The sequence below is a fragment of the Ranitomeya imitator genome, chromosome 4 (assembly GCF_032444005.1).
Source record: "Ranitomeya imitator isolate aRanImi1 chromosome 4, aRanImi1.pri, whole genome shotgun sequence".
NCBI lineage: Eukaryota > Metazoa > Chordata > Amphibia > Anura > Dendrobatidae > Ranitomeya > Ranitomeya imitator.
Window position 1 is genome coordinate 278,331,627 of NC_091285.1, and position 25,645 is coordinate 278,357,271.

The following is a 25,645-nucleotide window of genomic DNA, read 5'->3' on the forward strand; positions in this document are numbered from 1 at the left end:
ATACCTGCAGCTCTGTATAGGATAGTCCTCACATGACTATAGTACTGTATGTGTGGCCCATATACCTGCAGCTCTGTATAGGATAGTCCTCACATGACTATAGCACTGTATGTGTGGGCCATATACCTGCACCTCTGTATAGGATAGTCCTCACATGACTATAGCACTGTATGTGTGGGCCATATACCTGCACCTCTGTATAGGATAGTCCTCACATGACTATAGCACTGTATGTGTGGGCCATATACCTGCACCTCTGTATAGGATAGTCCTCACATGACTATAGTACTGTATGTGTGGGCCATATACCTGCACCTCTGTATAGGATAGTCCTCACATGACTATAGCACTGTATGTGTGGGCCATATACCTGCACCTCTGTATAGGATAGTCCTCACATGACTATAGTACTGTATGTGTGGGCCATATACCTGCAGCTCTGTATAGGATAGTCCTCACATGACTATAGTACTGTATGTGTGGGCCATATACCTGCACCTCTGTATAGGATAGTACTATAGTAATGTGAGGACTGTGTGTGGGCCATATACCTGCAGCTCTGTATAGGATAGTCCTCACATGACTATAGTACTGTATGTGTGGGCCATATACCTGCAGCTCTGTATAGGATAGTACTATAGTAATGTGAGGACTGTGTGTGGGCCATATACCTGCAGCTCTGTATAGGATAGTCCTCACATGACTATAGTACTGTATGTGTGGGCCATATACCTGCAGCTCTGTATAGGATAGTCCTCACATGACTATAGTACTGTATGTGTGGGCCATATACCTGCAGCTCTGTATAGGATAGTCCTCACATGACTATAGTACTGTATGTGTGGGCCATATACCTGCACCTCTGTATAGGATAGTCCTCACATGACTATAGCACTGTATGTGTGGGCCATATACCTGCACCTCTGTATAGGATAGTCCTCACATGACTATAGCACTGTATGTGTGGGCCATATACCTGCACCTCTGTATAGGATAGTCCTCACATGACTATAGCACTGTATGTGTGGGCCATATACCTGCACCTTTGTATAGGATAGTCCTCACATGACTATAGTACTGTATGTGTGGGCCATATACCTGCAGCTCTGTATAGGATAGTCCTCACATGACTATAGTACTGTATGTGTGGGCCATATACCTGCAGCTCTGTATAGGATAGTCCTCACATGACTATAGCACTGTATGTGTGGGCCATATACCTGCACCTCTGTATAGGATAGTCCTCACATGACTATAGCACTGTATGTGTGGGCCATATACCTGCACCTCTGTATAGGATAGTCCTCACATGACTATAGCACTGTATGTGTGGGCCATATACCTGCACCTCTGTATAGGATAGTCCTCACATGACTATAGTACTGTATGTGTGGGCCATATACCTGCAGCTCTGTATAGGATAGTCCTCACATGACTATAGTACTGTATGTGTGGGCCATATACCTGCACCTCTGTATAGGATAGTCCTCACATGACTATAGCACTGTATGTGTGGGCCATATACCTGCACCTCTGTATAGGATAGTCCTCACATGACTATAGCACTGTATGTGTGGGCCATATACCTGCACCTCTGTATAGGATAGTCCTCACATGACTATAGCACTGTATGTGTGGGCCATATACCTGCACCTCTGTATAGGATAGTCCTCACATGACTATAGCACTGTATGTGTGGGCCATATACCTGCACCTCTGTATAGGATAGTCCTCACATGACTATAGCACTGTATGTGTGGGCCATATACCTGCAGCTCTGTATAGGATAGTCCTCACATGACTATAGCACTGTATGTGTGGGCCATATACCTGCAGCTCTGTATAGGATAGTCCTCACATGACTATAGCACTGTATGTGTGGGCCATATACCTGCACCTCTGTATAGGATAGTCCTCACATGACTATAGCACTGTATGTGTGGGCCATATACCTGCAGCTCTGTATAGGATAGTCCTCACATGACTATAGCACTGTATGTGTGGGCCATATACCTGCACCTCTGTATAGGATAGTCCTCACATGACTATAGCACTGTATGTGTAAGCCATATACCTGCAGCTCTGTATAGGATAGTCCTCACATGACTATAGCACTGTATGTGTGGGCCATATACCTGCAGCTCTGTATAGGATAGTCCTCACATGACTATAGCACTGTATGTGTGGGCCATATACCTGCACCTCTGTATAGGATAGTCCTCACATGACTATAGCACTGTACGTGTGGGCCATATACCTGCAGCTCTGTATAGGATAGTCCTCACATGACTATAGTACTGTATGTGTGGGCCATATACCTGCAGCTCTGTATAGGATAGTCCTCACATGACTATAGCACTGTATGTGTGGGCCATATACCTGCAGCTCTGTATAGGATAGTCCTCACATGACTATAGTACTGTATGTGTGGGCCATATACCTGCAGCTCTGTATAGGATAGTCCTCACATGACTATAGCACTGTATGTGTGGGCCATATACCTGCAGCTCTGTATAGGATAGTACTATAGTAATGTGAGGACTGTGTGTGGGCCATATACCTGCAGCTCTGTATAGGATAGTCCTCACATGACTATAGCACTGTATGTGTGGGCCATATACCTGCAGCTCTGTATAGGATAGTCCTCACATGACTATAGCACTGTATGTGTGGGCCATATACCTGCAGCTCTGTATAGGATAGTCCTCACATGACTATAGCACTGTATGTGTGGGCCATATACCTGCAACTCTGTATAGGATAGTCCTCACCTGACTATAGCACTGTATGTGTGGGCCATATACTTGCAGCTCTGTATAGGATAGTCCTCACATGACTATAGCACTGTATGTGTGGGCCATATACCTGCAGCTCTGTATAGGATAGTCCTCACATGACTATAGCACTGTATGTGTGGGCCATATACCTGCAGCTCTGTATAGGATAGTCCTCACATGACTATAGTACTGTATGTGTGGGCCATATACCTGCAGCTCTGTATAGGATAGTCCTCACATGACTATAGCACTGTATGTGTGGGCCATATACCTGCAGCTCTGTATAGGATAGTCCTCACATGACTATAGCACTGTATGTGTGGGCCATATACCTGCAGCTCTGTATAGGATAGTCCTCACATGACTATAGCACTGTATGTGTGGGCCATATACCTGCAGCTCTGTATAGGATAGTACTATAGTAATGTGAGGACTGTGTATGGGCCATATACCTGCAGCTCTGTATAGGATAGTCCTCACATGACTATAGCACTGTATGTGTGGGCCATATACCTGCAACTCTGTATAGGATAGTCCTCACATGACTATAGCACTGTATGTGTGGGCCATATACTTGCAGCTCTGTATAGGATAGTCCTCACATGACTATAGTACTGTATGTGTGGGCCATATACCTGCAGCTCTGTATAGGATAGTCCTCACATGACTATAGCACTGTATGTGTGGGCCATATACCTGCAGCTCTGTATAGGATAGTCCTCACATGACTATAGCACTGTATGTGTGGGCCATATACCTGCAGCTCTGTATAGGATAGTCCTCACATGACTATAGCACTGTATGTGTGGGCCATATACCTGCAGCTCTGTATAGGATAGTCCTCACATGACTATAGCACTGTATGTGTGGGCCATATACCTGCAGCTCTGTATAGGATAGTACTATAGTAATGTGAGGACTGTGTGTGGGCCATATACCTGCAGCTCTGTATAGGATAGTCCTCACATGACTATAGCACTGTATGTGTGGGCCATATACCTGCAGCTCTGTATAGGATAGTCCTCACATGACTATAGCACTGTATGTGTGGGCCATATACCTGCAGCTCTGTATAGGATAGTACTATAGTAATGTGAGGACTGTGTGTGGGCCATATACCTGCAGCTCTGTATAGGATAGTCCTCACATGACTATAGCACTGTATGTGTGGGCCATATACCTGCACCTCTGTATAGGATAGTCCTCACATGACTATAGTACTGTATGTGTGGGCCATATACCTGCAGCTCTGTATAGGATAGTCCTCACATGACTATAGCACTGTATGTGTGGGCCATATACCTGCAGCTCTGTATAGGATAGTCCTCACATGACTATAGTACTGTATGTGTGGGCCATATACCTGCAGCTCTGTATAGGATAGTCCTCACATGACTATAGCACTGTATGTGTGGGCCATATACCTGCAGCTCTGTATAGGATAGTCCTCACATGACTATAGCACTGTATGTGTGGGCCATATACCTGCAGCTCTGTATAGGATAGTCCTCACATGACTATAGCACTGTATGTGTGGGCCATATACCTGCAGCTCTGTATAGGATAGTCCTCACATGACTATAGCACTGTATGTGTGGGCCATATACCTGCAGCTCTGTATAGGATAGTCCTCACATGACTATAGCACTGTATGTGTGGGCCATATACCTGCAGCTCTGTATAGGATAGTCCTCACATGACTATAGCACTGTATGTGTGGGCCATATACCTGCAACTCTGTATAGGATAGTCCTCACATGACTATAGCACTGTATGTGTGGGCCATATACTTGCAGCTCTGTATAGGATAGTCCTCACATGACTATAGTACTGTATGTGTGGGCCATATACCTGCAGCTCTGTATAGGATAGTCCTCACATGACTATAGCACTGTATGTGTGGGCCATATACCTGCAGCTCTGTATAGGATAGTCCTCACATGACTATAGCACTGTATGTGTGGGCCATATACCTGCAGCTCTGTATAGGATAGTCCTCACATGACTATAGCACTGTATGTGTGGGCCATATACCTGCAGCTCTGTATAGGATAGTCCTCACATGACTATAGCACTGTATGTGTGGGCCATATACCTGCAGCTCTGTATAGGATAGTACTATAGTAATGTGAGGACTGTGTGTGGGCCATATACCTGCAGCTCTGTATAGGATAGTCCTCACATGACTATAGCACTGTATGTGTGGGCCATATACCTGCAGCTCTGTATAGGATAGTCCTCACATGACTATAGCACTGTATGTGTGGGCCATATACCTGCAGCTCTGTATAGGATAGTACTATAGTAATGTGAGGACTGTGTGTGGGCCATATACCTGCAGCTCTGTATAGGATAGTCCTCACATGACTATAGCACTGTATGTGTGGGCCATATACCTGCACCTCTGTATAGGATAGTCCTCACATGACTATAGTACTGTATGTGTGGGCCATATACCTGCAGCTCTGTATAGGATAGTCCTCACATGACTATAGCACTGTATGTGTGGGCCATATACCTGCAGCTCTGTATAGGATAGTCCTCACATGACTATAGTACTGTATGTGTGGGCCATATACCTGCAGCTCTGTATAGGATAGTCCTCACATGACTATAGCACTGTATGTGTGGGCCATATACCTGCAGCTCTGTATAGGATAGTCCTCACATGACTATAGCACTGTATGTGTGGGCCATATACCTGCAGCTCTGTATAGGATAGTCCTCACATGACTATAGTACTGTATGTGTGGGCCATACACCTACAGCTCTGTATAGGATAGTCCTCACATGACTATAGCACTGTATGTGTGGGCCATATACCTGCACCTCTGTATAGGATAGTCCTCACATGACTATAGTACTGTATGTGTGGGCCATATACCTACAGCTCTGTATAGGATAGTCCTCACATGACTATAGTACTGTATGTGTGGGCCATATACCTACAGCTCTGTATAGGATAGTCCTCACATGACTATAGCACTGTATGTGTGGGCCATATACCTGCAGCTCTGTATAGGATAGTCCTCACATGACTATAGCACTGTATGTGTGGGCCATATACCTGCAACTCTGTATAGGATAGTCCTCACATGACTATAGCACTGTATGTGTGGGCCATATACTTGCAGCTCTGTATAGGATAGTCCTCACATGACTATAGTACTGTATGTGTGGGCCATATACCTGCAGCTCTGTATAGGATAGTACTATAGTAATGTGAGGACTGTGTGTGGGCCATATACCTGCAGCTCTGTATAGGATAGTCCTCACATGACTATAGCACTGTATGTGTGGGCCATATACCTGCACCTCTGTATAGGATAGTCCTCACATGACTATAGTACTGTATGTGTGGGCCATATACCTGCAGCTCTGTATAGGATAGTCCTCACATGACTATAGCACTGTATGTGTGGGCCATATACCTGCAGCTCTGTATAGGATAGTCCTCACATGACTATAGTACTGTATGTGTGGGCCATATACCTGCAGCTCTGTATAGGATAGTCCTCACATGACTATAGCACTGTATGTGTGGGCCATTTACCTGCAGCTCTGTATAGGATAGTCCTCACATGACTATAGTACTGTATGTGTGGGCCATATACCTGCAGCTCTGTATAGGATAGTCCTCACATGACTATAGTACTGTATGTGTGGGCCATATACCTGCAGCTCTGTATAGGATAGTCCTCACATGACTATAGCACTGTATGTGTGGGCCATATACCTACAGCTCTGTATAGGATAGTCCTCACATGACTATAGTACTGTATGTGTGGGCCATATACCTGCAGCTCTGTATAGGATAGTCCTCACATGACTATAGTACTGTATTTGTGGGCCATATACCTGCACCTCTGTATAGGATAGTCAAGATTCAAGATTCAAGATTCAAAGAAGCTTTATTGGCAGGACCAAATACACATCAGTTTTGCCAAAGCAAGTGTATAGAGGCAATAGGGATAGGGACTGAGGGGATGTTGGGTAGGAGCTGTGGGGGGAGGTGGATGGGGCAGATCCAGGTTGGGGGCTATAGTCCATGGCATAGGGGAGGTGGATGGGGCAGATCCAGGTTGGGGGCTATAGTCCATGGCATAGGGGAGGTGGATGGGGCAGGTTCAGGTTGGGGGCTATAGTCCATGGCATAGGGGAGGTGGATGGGGCAGGTCCATTGTGGGGGCTATAGTCCATGGCATAGGGGAGGTGGATGGGGCAGATCCAGGTTGGGGGCTATAGTCCATGGCATCATAGTTCTCTTTCTCGCAGTCTATGGCATTCGCTCACATACCGCGCTGCTATCTCCACCGCTCTCTCTTCTTCTCCCAGCAAGATATATGTTTTCTCTTCCTCCTTCATGGTGATGAAGTCTGGGAAGAGATGTGAGAGTCTCCTGAAGTGAGTGTCCCTCACTGCTGAGTATTTGGAGCAGTGTAGCAGGAAGTGGGTTTCGTCCTCTATGGCCTCCTGATCACAGTGTTGGCACAGTCTTTCCTCCCTGGGCTTGTAGCTCTGCCTGTGTCGGCCACATTCGATGGCCAGACTGTGGGCACTGAGTCTATATCGGCTCAGGATCTGGCGGTCTCTGGGGTCCGGGAGTTTCTCCAGATAGGGGGCCAGTCTGTAGTCTCTCTGTAGGCTCCGGTACATGGTCAGTTTCTGTGAGCTGATGATATCATTCTTCCAGTCACTGACATACCTCTCCTGGCCTTCATCTGCCATCTTCCTAATTCCGGCTTTTGTCAGGTTGTTGTGATTGGTGTTCTGCTCCGGTTGGGTTTGGCTGGGCTGTTCCGGGGGTTCTGGTTTTTCTGTTTCACCTTCATGTATCAGGGCTTTATGGTGGTGGGAGCTTGGATTGCTCCTATGCAGGTGAGCCCGGAATGACAGCGCCCTCTTTAGAACTGTTAGGTGTAGAGGGAATCTGCCCAGCTCGGCCCGACAAGCACTGTTGGAGGTGCTCCGATGGACCTGGAGAAGGTGCTTGCAGAATTCCAGGTGGAATATTTCTGTTGGACTGGAGTCCCACTTTGACCAGTCTGGGTAGGTGTGAGGACCCCAGACTTCGCTGCCATACAGGAGGATTGGGGCGATGATGGAGTCGAAGATTTTTAGCCAGACCCTCACTGGTGGCTTCAGATGGTAGAGTGTCCTTCGGATGGCATAGAAGGTTTTGCAGGCCTTGTCTTTCAGGGTCTCTATGGCTTGTTTGAAGTTCCCTGACCGGTGAATCTCTAGGCCCAGGTAGGTATATTTGTCCGTTCCTGTGAGGTCGCAGTTGTTGAGGATAAATGATGGGTGTTGGTCTGATCTTCTCTTTCTCCTCTGGAACACCATGGTGTTGGTTTTCTTTAGGTTGACCGGTAGGGCCCAGGTGGAGCTGAATTTCTCTAGGATTTTCAGGTTGTCCTGGAGGCCTTTCTCGGTTGGTGACAGCAGCAGCAGGTCATCTGCATACAGCAGGAATTTCACCTGGGCGTCGTGGAGGGTGAGACCTGGTGCTGAGGAGGATTCCAGGGCGGTAGCCAGCTCGTTGATGTAGATGTTGAAGAGCGTTGGGCTTAGGCTGCAGCCTTGTCTTACTCCGCGGCTCTGCTGGAAAAAAGCCGTTCTTTTGCCGCTCACACTCACGCTGCAGCTGTTCTCGGTGTAGGAGCTTTTGATGACATCGTAGGTCTTTCCTCCTATTCCACTCTCCAGCAGTTTCAGGAATAAGCCCGGGTGCCATACTGAATCAAAAGCCTTTTTAAAGTCCACAAAGCAGGCGTATATCTTCCCATTCTTTGTATTGTAGACGTGTCTCTGAATGAGGCTGTGCAAAGTATAGATGTGGTCAGTGGTGCGGTGGTTCGGCATGAACCCTGCTTGGCTCTTGTTGAGGACGTTGTGCTCGGTGAGGAAGGTGAGGATCCTCTTGTTCAGGATACTGTTGAACAGTTTTCCCAGGTTGCTGCTGACGCATATGCCTCTGTAGTTAGCTGGGTCATACCTGTCCCCACTCTTGTGGATGGGTGTGATGAGGCCTTGGTTCCAGGTACGAGGGAAGTAGCCGGCACTCAGTACAATATTGAAGAGTTTAACCATTGCAGCCTGTATTTCTGGTGGGCTGTACTTCAGCATTTCTGGTAGGATTCCATCCAGGCCACCGGCTTTTCTACATCTTATGGAGGAGAGTCTCTCGGTTACTTCCTGTAGAGTTATAGGTGTATCCACCGGGTTTTGGAAGTTTTTGATTTTTTCCTCCATTGCTTTTAGTTTCGCCATTATGTTTTCCTGTTCTTGGCTTAGTCCTTCCTTTGGAATGTCTTTATAGAGGTCTCTGAAGTATTGGAGCCAGAGGTTGCCATTTTGGATATGGTTGTTGTTTTTCTTGTCTTTGGTGCCCATGTGGTTCCATAGTTCCCAGAAGGAGTTGTCTTGGAGGGCGTCTTGGAGTTGATTGAGCTTGGTAGAGATGTAACTCTGCTTCTTCCTCCTGAGGATGGTTTTGTACTGCTTTTGTATGGAGTCATAGGCTTCCCTCAGACCCAGGTGGTTGGGGTCTCTGTGTTTCTTGTTGGAGGCTGTTCTCAGGGTCTTCCGTACAGCTTTACATTCTCTGTCAAACCAGCCATTGACCTGTGTTTCTTTTGGTCTCTTGTAGTCGACTTTTTTAAGGTCAGACAGTCTGGCCATTGCGTAGAATATATTGTTGAGGTCCTTTGCTGCTTGGTTCACTCCCTCTGGGTTTGGCATGTACTCAAGGTTGTAGAAGTGGTGGAGCATCCGCTGTATTTCAGGTCTGCTGGAAGCTTCTTTATATCTTGGTGCCGACATTTTGGACCATTTATAGGATGGAGGCCGGGTGAAGAGGCCGCTCTGCTGTGGCTTCTGAGTGGATGGTTTCTCTGTAGATTTTATGTACAGAAGAAGTTGGCTGTGGTCTGACAGGTGCGTTTGTGGGGTGACTATGAAGGCGCTGACATCTGCCAGGTTCAGGTCTGTAATGGCGTAATCAACTACACTCCTCCCTACATGGGAGTTTAGTGTATACCTTCCTAAGGAGTCACCCTTGCTTCGTCCATTAAGGATATGAAGTCCTAAACTTTTACATACGTTCAGGAGCTTTCTGCCACTTTTGTTGACTGTACTGTCATAGCTGTTTCTCTCAGTGTGTACAGGGTCTTGGCCGTCATTCTCTGCTCCAAGTATGTAGATGTTTCCATCCGTGGTCAGGAAGTCTCTCTCTCTCCCTGTTCTTGCATTGAGGTCTCCAAAGATGAGAACTTTGCCCAGGGCCTGATAATGGGCGGCTTCTCTTTGTAAGATCTCGAAGCAGTCTGGATTGAAGTAGGGGGACTCTGGCGGTGGTATATAGGTGGCACAGAGGTGGACATCAGACTGGCAGGTGAGGATGGAGCTGCTGATTCTGATCCATATGTGGCTGTCTCCTTTCTTCACCGGTTTGATGTACTGGTGGAGCTCCTCTTTATACCAGATCGCTACTCCTCCTGAGCCCCGGCCCTGTTTGATGTTTTTATTTTTCTGGGCATGGACCAAGAATTCCTTGTATCCAATAGGCACCAGGGATTCGTTTTCGGCTCTGGTCCATGTTTCCAGGAGGATCTGAATGTCTATATTTTTCATACTTTGTATAAAATCAGGGTCCTTTGTTTTAGATCCAAAGGTTGAGGCGTTGAGACCCTGGATATTCCAGCTGCTGATTGTAAGTGAAGACATTCTTCTGTGTGGTTTGTGTGTATATACCTTGTAATGAGTATGGCTGTGTGGGACAAACTGGATTTCTGACAGTTTTATAGTGGTGCTTGGTTCCATCCGGTCACATTATTATTCTGTGCAGTGCATTGAGCAGGTTTATTATCTCATCCCTATCTCTGCTCTGCATGTATCTGTGTGGGCTTGGTGGTGTCCTCGGTGGAGGTCTCCACCTCCGATGGTCTGACACTGGGTGAAGAGCTTTGTTTCCAGCTCCAGGAGGTAGCCTTGGGGTTTTCTGCTTTATCGTTCTCGGGGGTCTTTCAGTGTGATTATGGCCACTGTTGAATCCAGGCCCGGGGTCTCTGTTTAGCACGATGTCCTTCAGCTCTTTGGCCAGGAGGCTGACCCCTTGTTTGTTGATGTGTTTATCATCGTGCAGGTGACTGTTGTTTATGGAGAGGTGTTGTGCCAGGGTCACGTTTGGCACAGTCTTGATCTTTTCAGTCAGTTCTGCATTGATGGCTTGGGTGGTTTGCCTGGGTATGTCCTTTCTTGGAAGCAGCGATGACAGAATGATTTTACTGTCCCGGAATTTTAGGTTTGCCATCTTTGCCAGGTTGATCAGTTGTTCTGCGATCTGCTGGTCTGGCCGATTGTTTGTACCCGTGTGTATAATAATGTGCTTTGGGTTGGTAAACCGTGGTCTACTGATGACCTCTGTCACCTGTTCAATACTTGCACAGCGGATTGTACGGACCTGTTTTCCTGGGAATAGCCGCTGTGTATTTAGGTACTTCCCATTTGAGTCCATTATTAGGACAATATCAGGACTTTGTGATGTCTTGGGTGGGCTACGGTGCTGCTGACGAGGGTCTGTGGTGCTGGCTTTGCTGGTGGCTGGTTCTGTTCTCTCTTCCATCTCTCTGGTTTCAGGATTTGAGTCCATTATTAGGACAGTATCAGGACTTTGTGATGTCTTGGGTGGGCTACGGTGCTGCTGACGAGGGTCTGTGGTGCTGGCTTTGCTGGTGGCTGGTTCTGTTCTCTCTTCCATCTCTCTGGTTTCAGGATTTGAGTCCATTATTAGGACAGTATCAGGACTTTGTGATGTCTTGGGTGGGCTACGGTGCTGCTGATGGGGTTCAGTGGTGGCCATATTGTCTGCTCTCTGGCATGTTTTCGTTGCCCCCTGCTGGTTCAGATGACCAGGGCTATGGGCTTTTAATTCTCTAATCTCCTTTCGGAGTTGATCATTGTCTTTTTTCAGCTCCCCCATTTCCTGTAGTGCTGCCTTGTATTGACACTTCATTTCACACATTTCGGCCCTTATTTTCTGTGTGGCTGTGTCATTTGCTGCTTGGTAATTTGCGTTGCTTTGTGAGTTTCTTTCACATGCTAATTTCAGTTGGACCAAGTCTCTTTCTAGTTGAGATAAGAAGTCTCTGATGTTATCGGGCGAGAGGTGTGAAGTGTCGGGGGTTAGGCGGCTCTGTCTGGGAATCCCTATGTGAGCATTAGAGGTAGCTGCTGGGGCTTGTAGTCCTTTATAGGTTTGTGCCTGCTCTTTGATATCGGAGAAACAATTTTCAAATTGCTGCAGAATCTCCTCCGTCCCCTGCGCCATGACTGTGCCAGTTTTGTATAGGGGTATGGTGAGCGCATTGGTGTCATCATCTGCTTGGCTGGTAATTTTAATCTGCTGGACACCTTTATCGTTGGTTTTAGATACATGTTTGTATCGTTTGCACAGCGCAGTGCGCCAAGCTGAGGGGTGGTCTGTATAGAATAATACATTGGTTTTTCTTTTTGGTTCTTTCTTTGTGAAATCTGCATAAAGAGTCTCTGGATTCTCTCTAACGTAGTCCATCTTGGATTTATTGCCCCCCTGTGTTATCTCCTGATCTGGCCCCCAGCATTCCTGTGTCTCTGGCTCCGGGCTTTGTTCATTTACATGTTCTAAATTTGTGTTTTCCATTTTGTAGTTATATGTTAATTATAATCCTTGTTCATAAGAAGATTAATTTGTAGCAAGTCTATAGGTTGTGTTGTAGTTAAAGAATTCTCCTACCTTCTATAGGTCCAGGTATCAGGATGTCAGATGTATGATGTCGGCTGTTTCCAGTCTGTGTCCTCCAGGAGATTCTTGTTTTGTCCTTTAAATCCTCCAATTCTTCCTTTTTTCATAAAATGTAAAGTCCAGTTCGGTCCAGATCACTTTTATGTTCCACGGAGTTGAGTTTTTCCAGGTTTTGTCTTACAGTTGACTCATTACAAGGTATAAAGTGATGGAAATTCAGGAGCTCATGTTCATTGCTTCTTACTCCTAGGAATGGGGCGGGATCCTCACATGACTATAGTACTGTATGTGTGGGCCATATACCTGCAGTTCTGTATAGGATAGTACTCACATGACTATAGCACTGTATGTGTGGGCCATATACCTACAGCTCTGTATAGGATAGTCCTCACATGACTATAGTACTGTATGTGTGGGCCATATACCTGCAGCTCTGTATAGGATGGTCCTCACATGACTATAGTACTGTATTTGTGGGCCATATACCTGCAGTTCTGTATAGGATAGTCCTCACATGACTATAGCACTGTATGTGTGGGCCATATACCTGCACCTCTGTATAGGATAGTCCTTACATGACTATAGCACTGTATGTGTGGGCCATATACCTGCAGCTCTGTATAGGATAGTCCTCACATGACTATAGCACTCTATGTGTGGGCCATATACCTGCAGCTCTGTATAGGATAGTCCTCACATGACTATAGCACTGTATGTGTGGGCCATATACCTGCAGCTCTGTATAGGATAGTACTATAGTAATGTGAGGACTGTGTGTGGGCCATATACCTGCAGCTCTGTATAGGATAGTCCTCACATGACTATAGCACTGTATGTGTGGGCCATATACCTGCAGCTCTGTATAGGATAGTCCTCACATGACTATAGTACTGTATGTGTGGGCCATATACCTGCAGCTCTGTATAGGATAGTCCTCACATGACTATAGCACTGTATGTGTGGGCCATATACTTGCAGCTCTGTATAGGGTAGTCCTCACATGACTATAGTACTGTATGTGTGGGCCATATACCTGCAGCTCTGTATAGGATAGTCCTCACATGACTATAGCACTGTATGTGTGGGCCATATACCTGCAGCTCTGTATAGGATAGTCCTCACATGACTATAGCACTGTATGTGTGGGCCATATACCTGCAGCTCTGTATAGGATAGTCCTCACATGACTATAGCACTGTATGTGTGGGCCATATACCTGCAGCTCTGTATAGGATAGTCCTCACATGACTATAGCACTGTATGTGTGGGCCATATACCTGCAGCTCTGTATAGGATAGTCCTCACATGACTATAGCACTGTATGTGTGGGCCATATACCTGCACCTCTGTATAGGATAGTCCTCACATGACTATAGTACTGTATGTGTGGGCCATATACCTGCAGCTCTGTATAGGATAGTCCTCACATGACTATAGCACTGTATGTGTGGGCCATATACCTGCAGCTCTGTATAGGATAGTACTATAGTAATGTGAGGACTGTGTGTGGGCCATATACCTGCAGCTCTGTATAGGATAGTCCTCACATGACTATAGCACTGTATGTGTGGGCCATATACCTGCACCTCTGTATAGGATAGTCCTCACATGACTATAGTACTGTATGTGTGGGCCATATACCTGCAGCTCTGTATAGGATAGTCCTCACATGACTATAGCACTGTATGTGTGGGCCATATACCTGCAGCTCTGTATAGGATAGTCCTCACATGACTATAGTACTGTATGTGTGGGCCATATACCTGCAGCTCTGTATAGGATAGTCCTCACATGACTATAGCACTGTATGTGTGGGCCATATACCTGCAGCTCTGTATAGGATAGTCCTCACATGACTATAGTACTGTATGTGTGGGCCATATACCTGCAGCTCTGTATAGGATAGTCCTCACATGACTATAGTACTGTATGTGTGGGCCATATACCTGCAGCTCTGTATAGGATAGTCCTCACATGACTATAGTACTGTATTTGTGGGCCATATACCTGCAGTTCTGTATAGGATAGTCCTCACATGACTATAGCACTGTATGTGTGGGCCATATACCTACAGCTCTGTATAGGATAGTCCTCACATGACTATAGTACTGTATGTGTGGGCCATATACCTGCAGCTCTGTATAGGATAGTCCTCACATGACTATAGTACTGTATTTGTGGGCCATATACCTGCAGTTCTGTATAGGATAGTCCTCACATGACTATAGCACTGTATGTGTGGGCCATATACCTGCAACTCTGTATAGGATAGTCCTCACATGACTATAGCACTGTATGTGTGGGCCATATACTTGCAGCTCTGTATAGGATAGTCCTCACATGACTATAGTACTGTATGTTTGGCCAAATACCTGCAGCTCTGTATAGGATAGTCCTCACATGACTATAGCACTGTATGTGTGGGCCATATACCTGCAGCTCTGTATAGGATAGTCCTCACATGACTATAGCACTGTATGTGTGGGCCATATACCTGCAGCTCTGTATAGGATAGTCCTCACATGACTATAGCACTGTATGTTTGGGCCATATACCTGCAGCTCTGTATAGGATAGTCCTCACATGACTATAGCACTGTATGTGTGGGCCATATACCTGCACCTCTGTATAGGATAGTCCTCACATGACTATAGTACTGTATGTGTGGGCCATATACCTGCAGCTCTGTATAGGATAGTCCTCACATGACTATAGCACTGTATGTGTGGGCCATATACCTGCAGCTCTGTATAGGATAGTACTATAGTAATGTGAGGACTGTGTGTGGGCCATATACCTGCAGCTCTGTATAGGATAGTCCTCACATAACTATAGCACTGTATGTGTGGGCCATATACCTGCACCTCTGTATAGGATAGTCCTCACATGACTATAGTACTGTATGTGTGGGCCATATACCTGCAGCTCTGTATAGGATAGTCCTCACATGACTATAGCACTGTATGTGTGGGCCATATACCTGCACCTCTGTATAGGATAGTCCTCACATGACTATAGTACTGTATGTGTGGGCCATATACCTGCAGCTCTGTATAGGATAGTCCTCACATGACTATAGCACTGTATGTGTGGGCCATTTACCTGCAGCTCTGTATAGGATAGTCCTCACATGACTATAGTACTGTATGTGTGGGCCATATACCTGCAGCTCTGTATAGGATAGTCCTCACATGACTATAGTACTGTATGTGTGGGCCATATACCTGCAGCTCTGTATAGGATAGTCCTCACATGACTATAGCACTGTATGTGTGGGCCATATACCTACAGCTCTGTATAGGATAGTCCTCACATGACTATAGTACTGTATGTGTGGGCCATATACCTGCAGCTCTGTATAGGATAGTCCTCACATGACTATAGTACTGTATTTGTGGGCCATATACCTGCAGTTCTGTATAGGATAGTCCTCACATGACTATAGCACTGTATGTGTGGGCCATATACCTACAGCTCTGTATAGGATAGTCCTCACATGACTATAGTACTGTATGTGTGGGCCATATACCTGCAGCTCTGTATAGGATAGTCCTCACATGACTATAGTACTGTATTTGTGGGCCATATACCTGCAGTTCTGTATAGGATAGTCCTCACATGACTATAGCACTGTATGTGGGGGCCATATACCTGCACCTCTGTATAGGATAGTCCTCACATGACTATAGCACTGTATGTGTGGGCCATATACCTGCAGCTCTGTATAGGATAGTCCTCACATGACTATAGCACTGTATGTGTGGGCCATATACCTGCAGCTCTGTATAGGATAGTCCTCACATGACTATAGCACTGTATGTGTGGGCCATATACCTGCAGCTCTGTATAGGATAGTACTATAGTAATGTGAGGACTGTGTGTGGGCCATATACCTGCAGCTCTGTATAGGATAGTCCTCACATGACTATAGCACTGTATGTCTGGGCCATATACCTGCAGCTCTGTATAGGATAGTCCTCACATGACTATAGCACTGTATGTGTGGGCCATATACCTGCAGCTCTGTATAGGATAGTCCTCACATGACTTAGCACTGTATGTGTGGGCCATATACCTGCAGCTCTGTATAGGATAGTCCTCACATGACTATAGTACTGTATGTGTGGGCCATATACCTGCAGCTCTGTATAGGATAGTCCTCACATGACTATAGCACTGTATGTGTGGGCCATATACCTGCAGCTCTGTATAGGATAGTCCTCACATGACTATAGCACTGTATGTGTGGGCCATATACCTGCAGCTCTGTATAGGATAGTCCTCACATGACTATAGCACTGTATGTGTGGGCCATATACCTGCAGCTCTGTATAGGATAGTCCTCACATGACTATAGCACTGTATGTGTGGGCCATATACCTGCAGCTCTGTATAGGATAGTCCTCACATGACTATAGTACTGTATGTGTGGGCCATATACCTGCAGCTCTGTATAGGATAGTCCTCACATGACTATAGCACTGTATGTGTGGGCCATATACCTGCAGCTCTGTATAGGATAGTCCTCACATGACTATAGTACTGTATGTGTGGGCCATATACCTGCAGCTCTGTATAGGATAGTCCTCACATGACTATAGCACTGTATGTGTGGGCCATATACCTGCAGCTCTGTATAGGATAGTCCTCACATGACTATAGCACTGTATGTGTGGGCCATATACCTGCAGCTCTGTATAGGATAGTACTATAGTAATGTGAGGACTGTGTGTGGGCCATATACCTGCAGCTCTGTATAGGATAGTCCTCACATGACTATAGCACTGTATGTGTGGGCCATATACCTGCACCTCTGTATAGGATAGTCCTCACATGACTATAGTACTGTATGTGTGGGCCATATACCTGCAGCTCTGTATAGGATAGTCCTCACATGACTATAGCACTGTATGTGTGGGCCATATACCTGCAGCTCTGTATAGGATAGTCCTCACATGACTATAGTACTGTATGTGTGGGCCATATACCTGCAGCTCTGTATAGGATAGTCCTCACATGACTATAGTACTGTATGTGTGGGCCATATACCTGCAGCTCTGTATAGGATAGTCCTCACATGACTATAGTACTGTATGTGTGGGCCATATACCTGCAGTTCTGTATAGGATAGTCCTCACATGACTATAGCACTGTATGTGTGGGCCATATACCTACAGCTCTGTATAGGATAGTCCTCACATGACTATAGTACTGTATTTGTGGGCCATATGCCTGCAGCTCTGTATAGGATAGTCCTCACATGACTATAGTACTGTATTTGTGAGCCATATACCTACAGCTCTGTATAGGATAGTCCTCACATGACTATAGTACTGTATGTGTGGGCCATATACCTGCAGTTCTGTATAGGATAGTCCTCACATGACTATAGTACTGTATGTGTGGGCCATATACTGTACCTACAGCTCTGTATAGGATAGTCCTCACATGACTATAGTACTGTATGTGTGGGCCATATACCTGCAGCTCTGTATAGGATAGTCCTCACATGACTATAGCACTGTATGTGTGGGCCATATACCTGCAGCTCTGTATAGGATAGTCCTCACATGACTATAGCACTGTATGTGTGGGCCATATACCTACAGCTCTGTATAGGATAGTCCTCACATGACTATAGTACTGTATGTGTGGGCCATATACCTGCAGTTCTGTATAGGATAGTCCTCACATGACTATAGTACTGTATGTGTGGGCCATATACCTGCACCTCTGTATAGGATAGTCCTCACATGACTATAGTACTGTATGTGTGGGCCATATACCTGCACCTCTGTATAGGATAGTCCTCACATGACTATAGTACTGTATGTGTGGGCCATATACCTGCAGTTCTGTATAGGATAGTCCTCACATGACTATAGCACTGTATGTGTGGGCCATATACCTGCAGCTCTGTATAGGATAGTCCTCACATGACTATAGCACTCTATGTGTGGGCCATATACCTGCAGCTCTGTATAGGATAGTCCTCACATGACTATAGCACTGTATGTGTGGGCCATATACCTGCAGCTCTGTATAGGATAGTACTATAGTAATGTGAGGACTGTGTGTGGGCCATATACCTGCAGCTCTGTATAGGATAGTCCTCACATGACTATAGCACTGTATGTGTGGGCCATATACCTGCACCTCTGTATAGGATAGTCCTCACATGACTATAGCACTGTATGTGTGGGCCATATACCTGCAGCTCTGTATAGGATAGTCCTCACATGACTATAGTACTGTATGTGTGGGCCATATACCTGCACCTCTGTATAGGATAGTCCTCACATGACTATAGCACTGTATGTGTGGGCCATATACCTGCAGCTCTGTATAGGATAGTCCTCACATGACTATAGTACTGTATTTGTGGGCCATATACCTACAGCTCTGTATAGGATAGTCCTCACATGACTATAGTACTGTATGTGTGGGCCATATACCTGCAGCTCTGTATAGGATAGTCCTCACATGACTATAGTACTGTATGTGTGGGCCATATACTGTACCTACAGCTCTGTATAGGATAGTCCTCACATGACTATAGTACTGTATGTGTGGGCCATATACCTGCAGCTCTGTATAGGATAGTCCTCACATGACTATAGCACTGTATGTGTGGGCCATATACCTGCAGCTCTGTATAGGATAGTCCTCACATGACTATAGCACTGTATGTGTGGGCCATATACCTACAGCTCTGTATAGGATAGTCCTCACATGACTATAGTACTGTATGTGTGGGCCATATACCTGCAGTTCTGTATAGGATAGTCCTCACATGACTATAGCACTGTATGTCTGGGCCATATACCTACAGCTCTGTATAGGATAGTCCTCACACGACTATAGTACTGTATGTGTGGGCCATATACCTGCAGCTCTGTATAGGATAGTCCTCACATGACTATAGCACTGTATGTGTGGGCCATATACCTGCAACTCTGTATAGGATAGTCCTCACATGACTATAGTACTGTATGTGTGGGCCATATACCTGCAGCTCTGTATAGGATAGTCCTCACATGACTATAGCACTGTATGTGTGGGCCATATACCTACAGCTCTGTATAGGATAGTCCTCACATGACTATAGTACTGTATGTGTGGGCCATATACCTGCAGCTCTGTATAGGATAGTCCTCACATGACTATAGCACTGTATGTGTGGGCCATATACCTGCAACTCTGTATAGGATAGTCCTCACATGACTATAGTACTGTATGTGTGGGCCATATACCTGCAGCTCTGTATAGGATAGTCCTCACATGACTATAGCACTGTATGTGTGGGCCATATACTTGCAGCTCTGTATAGGGTAGTCCTCACATGACTATAGTACTGTATGTGTGGGCCATATACCTGCAGCTCTGTATAGGATAGTCCTCACATGACTATAGCACTGTATGTGTGGGCCATATACCTGCAGCTCTGTATAGGATAGTCCTCACATGACTATAGCACTGTATGTGTGGGCCATATACCTGCAGCTCTGTATAGGATAGTCCTCACATGACTATAGCACTGTATGTGTGGGCCATATACCTGCAGCTCTGTATAGGATAGTCCTCACATGACTATAGCACTGTATGTGTGGGCCATATACCTGCAGCTCTGTATAGGATAGTCCTCACATGACTATAGCACTGTATGTGTGGGCCATATACCTGCACCTCTGTATAGGATAGTCCTCACATGACTATAGTACTGTATGTGTGGGCCATATACCTGCAGCTCTGTATAGGATAGTCCTCACATGACTATAGCACTGTATGTGTGGGCCATATACCTGCAGCTCTGTATAGGATAGTACTATAGTAATGTGAGGACTGTGTGTGGGCCATATACCTGCAGCTCTGTATAGGATAGTCCTCACATGACTATAGCACTGTATGTGTGGGCCATATACCTGCACCTCTGTATAGGATAGTCCTCACATGACTATAGTACTGTATGTGTGGGCCATATACCTGCAGCTCTGTATAGGATAGTCCTCACATGACTATAGCACTGTATGTGTGGGCCATATACCTGCAGCTCTGTATAGGATAGTCCTCACATGACTATAGTACTGTATGTGTGGGCCATATACCTGCAGCTCTGTATAGGATAGTCCTCACATGACTATAGCACTGTATGTGTGGGCCATATACCTGCAGCTCTGTATAGGATAGTCCTCACATGACTATAGTACTGTATGTGTGGGCCATATACCTGCAGCTCTGTATAGGATAGTCCTCACATGACTATAGTACTGTATGTGTGGGCCATATACCTGCAGCTCTGTATAGGATAGTCCTCACATGACTATAGTACTGTATTTGTGGGCCATATACCTGCAGTTCTGTATAGGATAGTCCTCACATGACTATAGCACTGTATGTGTGGGCCATATACCTACAGCTCTGTATAGGATAGTCCTCACATGACTATAGTACTGTATGTGTGGGCCATATACCTGCAGCTCTGTATAGGATAGTCCTCACATGACTATAGTACTGTATTTGTGGGCCATATACCTGCAGTTCTGTATAGGATAGTCCTCACATGACTATAGCACTGTATGTGTGGGCCATATACCTGCAACTCTGTATAGGATAGTCCTCACATGACTATAGCACTGTATGTGTGGGCCATATACTTGCAGCTCTGTATAGGATAGTCCTCACATGACTATAGTACTGTATGTTTGGCCAAATACCTGCAGCTCTGTATAGGATAGTCCTCACATGACTATAGCACTGTATGTGTGGGCCATATACCTGCAGCTCTGTATAGGATAGTCCTCACATGACTATAGCACTGTATGTGTGGGCCATATACCTGCAGCTCTGTATAGGATAGTCCTCACATGACTATAGCACTGTATGTTTGGGCCATATACCTGCAGCTCTGTATAGGATAGTCCTCACATGACTATAGCACTGTATGTGTGGGCCATATACCTGCACCTCTGTATAGGATAGTCCTCACATGACTATAGTACTGTATGTGTGGGCCATATACCTGCAGCTCTGTATAGGATAGTCCTCACATGACTATAGCACTGTATGTGTGGGCCATATACCTGCAGCTCTGTATAGGATAGTACTATAGTAATGTGAGGACTGTGTGTGGGCCATATACCTGCAGCTCTGTATAGGATAGTCCTCACATAACTATAGCACTGTATGTGTGGGCCATATACCTGCACCTCTGTATAGGATAGTCCTCACATGACTATAGTACTGTATGTGTGGGCCATATACCTGCAGCTCTGTATAGGATAGTCCTCACATGACTATAGCACTGTATGTGTGGGCCATATACCTGCACCTCTGTATAGGATAGTCCTCACATGACTATAGTACTGTATGTGTGGGCCATATACCTGCAGCTCTGTATAGGATAGTCCTCACATGACTATAGCACTGTATGTGTGGGCCATTTACCTGCAGCTCTGTATAGGATAGTCCTCACATGACTATAGTACTGTATGTGTGGGCCATATACCTGCAGCTCTGTATAGGATAGTCCTCACATGACTATAGTACTGTATGTGTGGGCCATATACCTGCAGCTCTGTATAGGATAGTCCTCACATGACTATAGCACTGTATGTGTGGGCCATATACCTACAGCTCTGTATAGGATAGTCCTCACATGACTATAGTACTGTATGTGTGGGCCATATACCTGCAGCTCTGTATAGGATAGTCCTCACATGACTATAGTACTGTATTTGTGGGCCATATACCTGCAGTTCTGTATAGGATAGTCCTCACATGACTATAGCACTGTATGTGTGGGCCATATACCTACAGCTCTGTATAGGATAGTCCTCACATGACTATAGTACTGTATGTGTGGGCCATATACCTGCAGCTCTGTATAGGATAGTCCTCACATGACTATAGTACTGTATTTGTGGGCCATATACCTGCAGTTCTGTATAGGATAGTCCTCACATGACTATAGCACTGTATGTGGGGGCCATATACCTGCACCTCTGTATAGGATAGTCCTCACATGACTATAGCACTGTATGTGTGGGCCATATACCTGCAGCTCTGTATAGGATAGTCCTCACATGACTATAGCACTGTATGTGTGGGCCATATACCTGCAGCTCTGTATAGGATAGTCCTCACATGACTATAGCACTGTATGTGTGGGCCATATACCTGCAGCTCTGTATAGGATAGTACTATAGTAATGTGAGGACTGTGTGTGGGCCATATACCTGCAGCTCTGTATAGGATAGTCCTCACATGACTATAGCACTGTATGTCTGGGCCATATACCTGCAGCTCTGTATAGGATAGTCCTCACATGACTATAGCACTGTATGTGTGGGCCATATACCTGCAGCTCTGTATAGGATAGTCCTCACATGACTTAGCACTGTATGTGTGGGCCATATACCTGCAGCTCTGTATAGGATAGTCCTCACATGACTATAGTACTGTATGTGTGGGCCATATACCTGCAGCTCTGTATAGGATAGTCCTCACATGACTATAGCACTGTATGTGTGGGCCATATACCTGCAGCTCTGTATAGGATAGTCCTCACATGACTATAGCACTGTATGTGTGGGCCATATACCTGCAGCTCTGTATAGGATAGTCCTCACATGACTATAGCACTGTATGTGTGGGCCATATACCTGCAGCTCTGTATAGGATAGTCCTCACATGACTATAGCACTGTATGTGTGGGCCATATACCTGCAGCTCTGTATAGGATAGTCCTCACATGACTATAGTACTGTATGTGTGGGCCATATACCTGCAGCTCTGTATAGGATAGTCCTCACATGACTATAGCACTGTATGTGTGGGCCATATACCTGCAGCTCTGTATAGGATAGTCCTCACATGACTATAGTACTGTATGTGTGGGCCATATACCTGCAGCTCTGTATAGGATAGTCCTCACATGACTATAGCACTGTATGTGTGGGCCATATACCTGCAGCTCTGTATAGGATAGTCCTCACATGACTATAGCACTGTATGTGTGGGCCATATACCTGCAGCTCTGTATAGGATAGTACTATAGTAATGTGAGGACTGTGTGTGGGCCATATACCTGCAGCTCTGTATAGGATAGTCCTCACATGACTATAGCACTGTATGTGTGGGCCATATACCTGCACCTCTGTATAGGATAGTCCTCACATGACTATAGTACTGTATGTGTGGGCCATATACCTGCAGCTCTGTATAGGATAGTCCTCACATGACTATAGCACTGTATGTGTGGGCCATATACCTGCAGCTCTGTATAGGATAGTCCTCACATGACTATAGTACTGTATGTGTGGGCCATATACCTGCAGCTCTGTATAGGATAGTCCTCACATGACTATAGTACTGTATGTGTGGGCCATATACCTGCAGCTCTGTATAGGATAGTCCTCACATGACTATAGTACTGTATGTGTGGGCCATATACCTGCAGTTCTGTATAGGATAGTCCTCACATGACTATAGCACTGTATGTGTGGGCCATATACCTACAGCTCTGTATAGGATAGTCCTCACATGACTATAGTACTGTATTTGTGGGCCATATGCCTGCAGCTCTGTATAGGATAGTCCTCACATGACTATAGTACTGTATTTGTGAGCCATATACCTACAGCTCTGTATAGGATAGTCCTCACATGACTATAGTACTGTATGTGTGGGCCATATACCTGCAGTTCTGTATAGGATAGTCCTCACATGACTATAGTACTGTATGTGTGGGCCATATACTGTACCTACAGCTCTGTATAGGATAGTCCTCACATGACTATAGTACTGTATGTGTGGGCCATATACCTGCAGCTCTGTATAGGATAGTCCTCACATGACTATAGCACTGTATGTGTGGGCCATATACCTGCAGCTCTGTATAGGATAGTCCTCACATGACTATAGCACTGTATGTGTGGGCCATATACCTACAGCTCTGTATAGGATAGTCCTCACATGACTATAGTACTGTATGTGTGGGCCATATACCTGCAGTTCTGTATAGGATAGTCCTCACATGACTATAGTACTGTATGTGTGGGCCATATACCTGCACCTCTGTATAGGATAGTCCTCACATGACTATAGTACTGTATGTGTGGGCCATATACCTGCACCTCTGTATAGGATAGTCCTCACATGACTATAGTACTGTATGTGTGGGCCATATACCTGCAGTTCTGTATAGGATAGTCCTCACATGACTATAGCACTGTATGTGTGGGCCATATACCTGCAGCTCTGTATAGGATAGTCCTCACATGACTATAGCACTCTATGTGTGGGCCATATACCTGCAGCTCTGTATAGGATAGTCCTCACATGACTATAGCACTGTATGTGTGGGCCATATACCTGCAGCTCTGTATAGGATAGTACTATAGTAATGTGAGGACTGTGTGTGGGCCATATACCTGCAGCTCTGTATAGGATAGTCCTCACATGACTATAGCACTGTATGTGTGGGCCATATACCTGCACCTCTGTATAGGATAGTCCTCACATGACTATAGCACTGTATGTGTGGGCCATATACCTGCAGCTCTGTATAGGATAGTCCTCACATGACTATAGTACTGTATGTGTGGGCCATATACCTGCACCTCTGTATAGGATAGTCCTCACATGACTATAGCACTGTATGTGTGGGCCATATACCTGCAGCTCTGTATAGGATAGTCCTCACATGACTATAGTACTGTATTTGTGGGCCATATACCTACAGCTCTGTATAGGATAGTCCTCACATGACTATAGTACTGTATGTGTGGGCCATATACCTGCAGCTCTGTATAGGATAGTCCTCACATGACTATAGTACTGTATGTGTGGGCCATATACTGTACCTACAGCTCTGTATAGGATAGTCCTCACATGACTATAGTACTGTATGTGTGGGCCATATACCTGCAGCTCTGTATAGGATAGTCCTCACATGACTATAGCACTGTATGTGTGGGCCATATACCTGCAGCTCTGTATAGGATAGTCCTCACATGACTATAGCACTGTATGTGTGGGCCATATACCTACAGCTCTGTATAGGATAGTCCTCACATGACTATAGTAC

The 25,645-nt window shown here is 45.6% G+C and overlaps 1 protein-coding gene across 4 annotated transcripts in view; it reads left to right on the plus strand.

The window, feature by feature from the left end:
• GRIP1 (glutamate receptor interacting protein 1) overlaps positions 1 to 25,645 on the plus strand; it is an 859,437-nt gene that overhangs the window by 406,852 nt on the left and 426,940 nt on the right. The gene's annotated exons all lie outside the window — the stretch shown is intronic.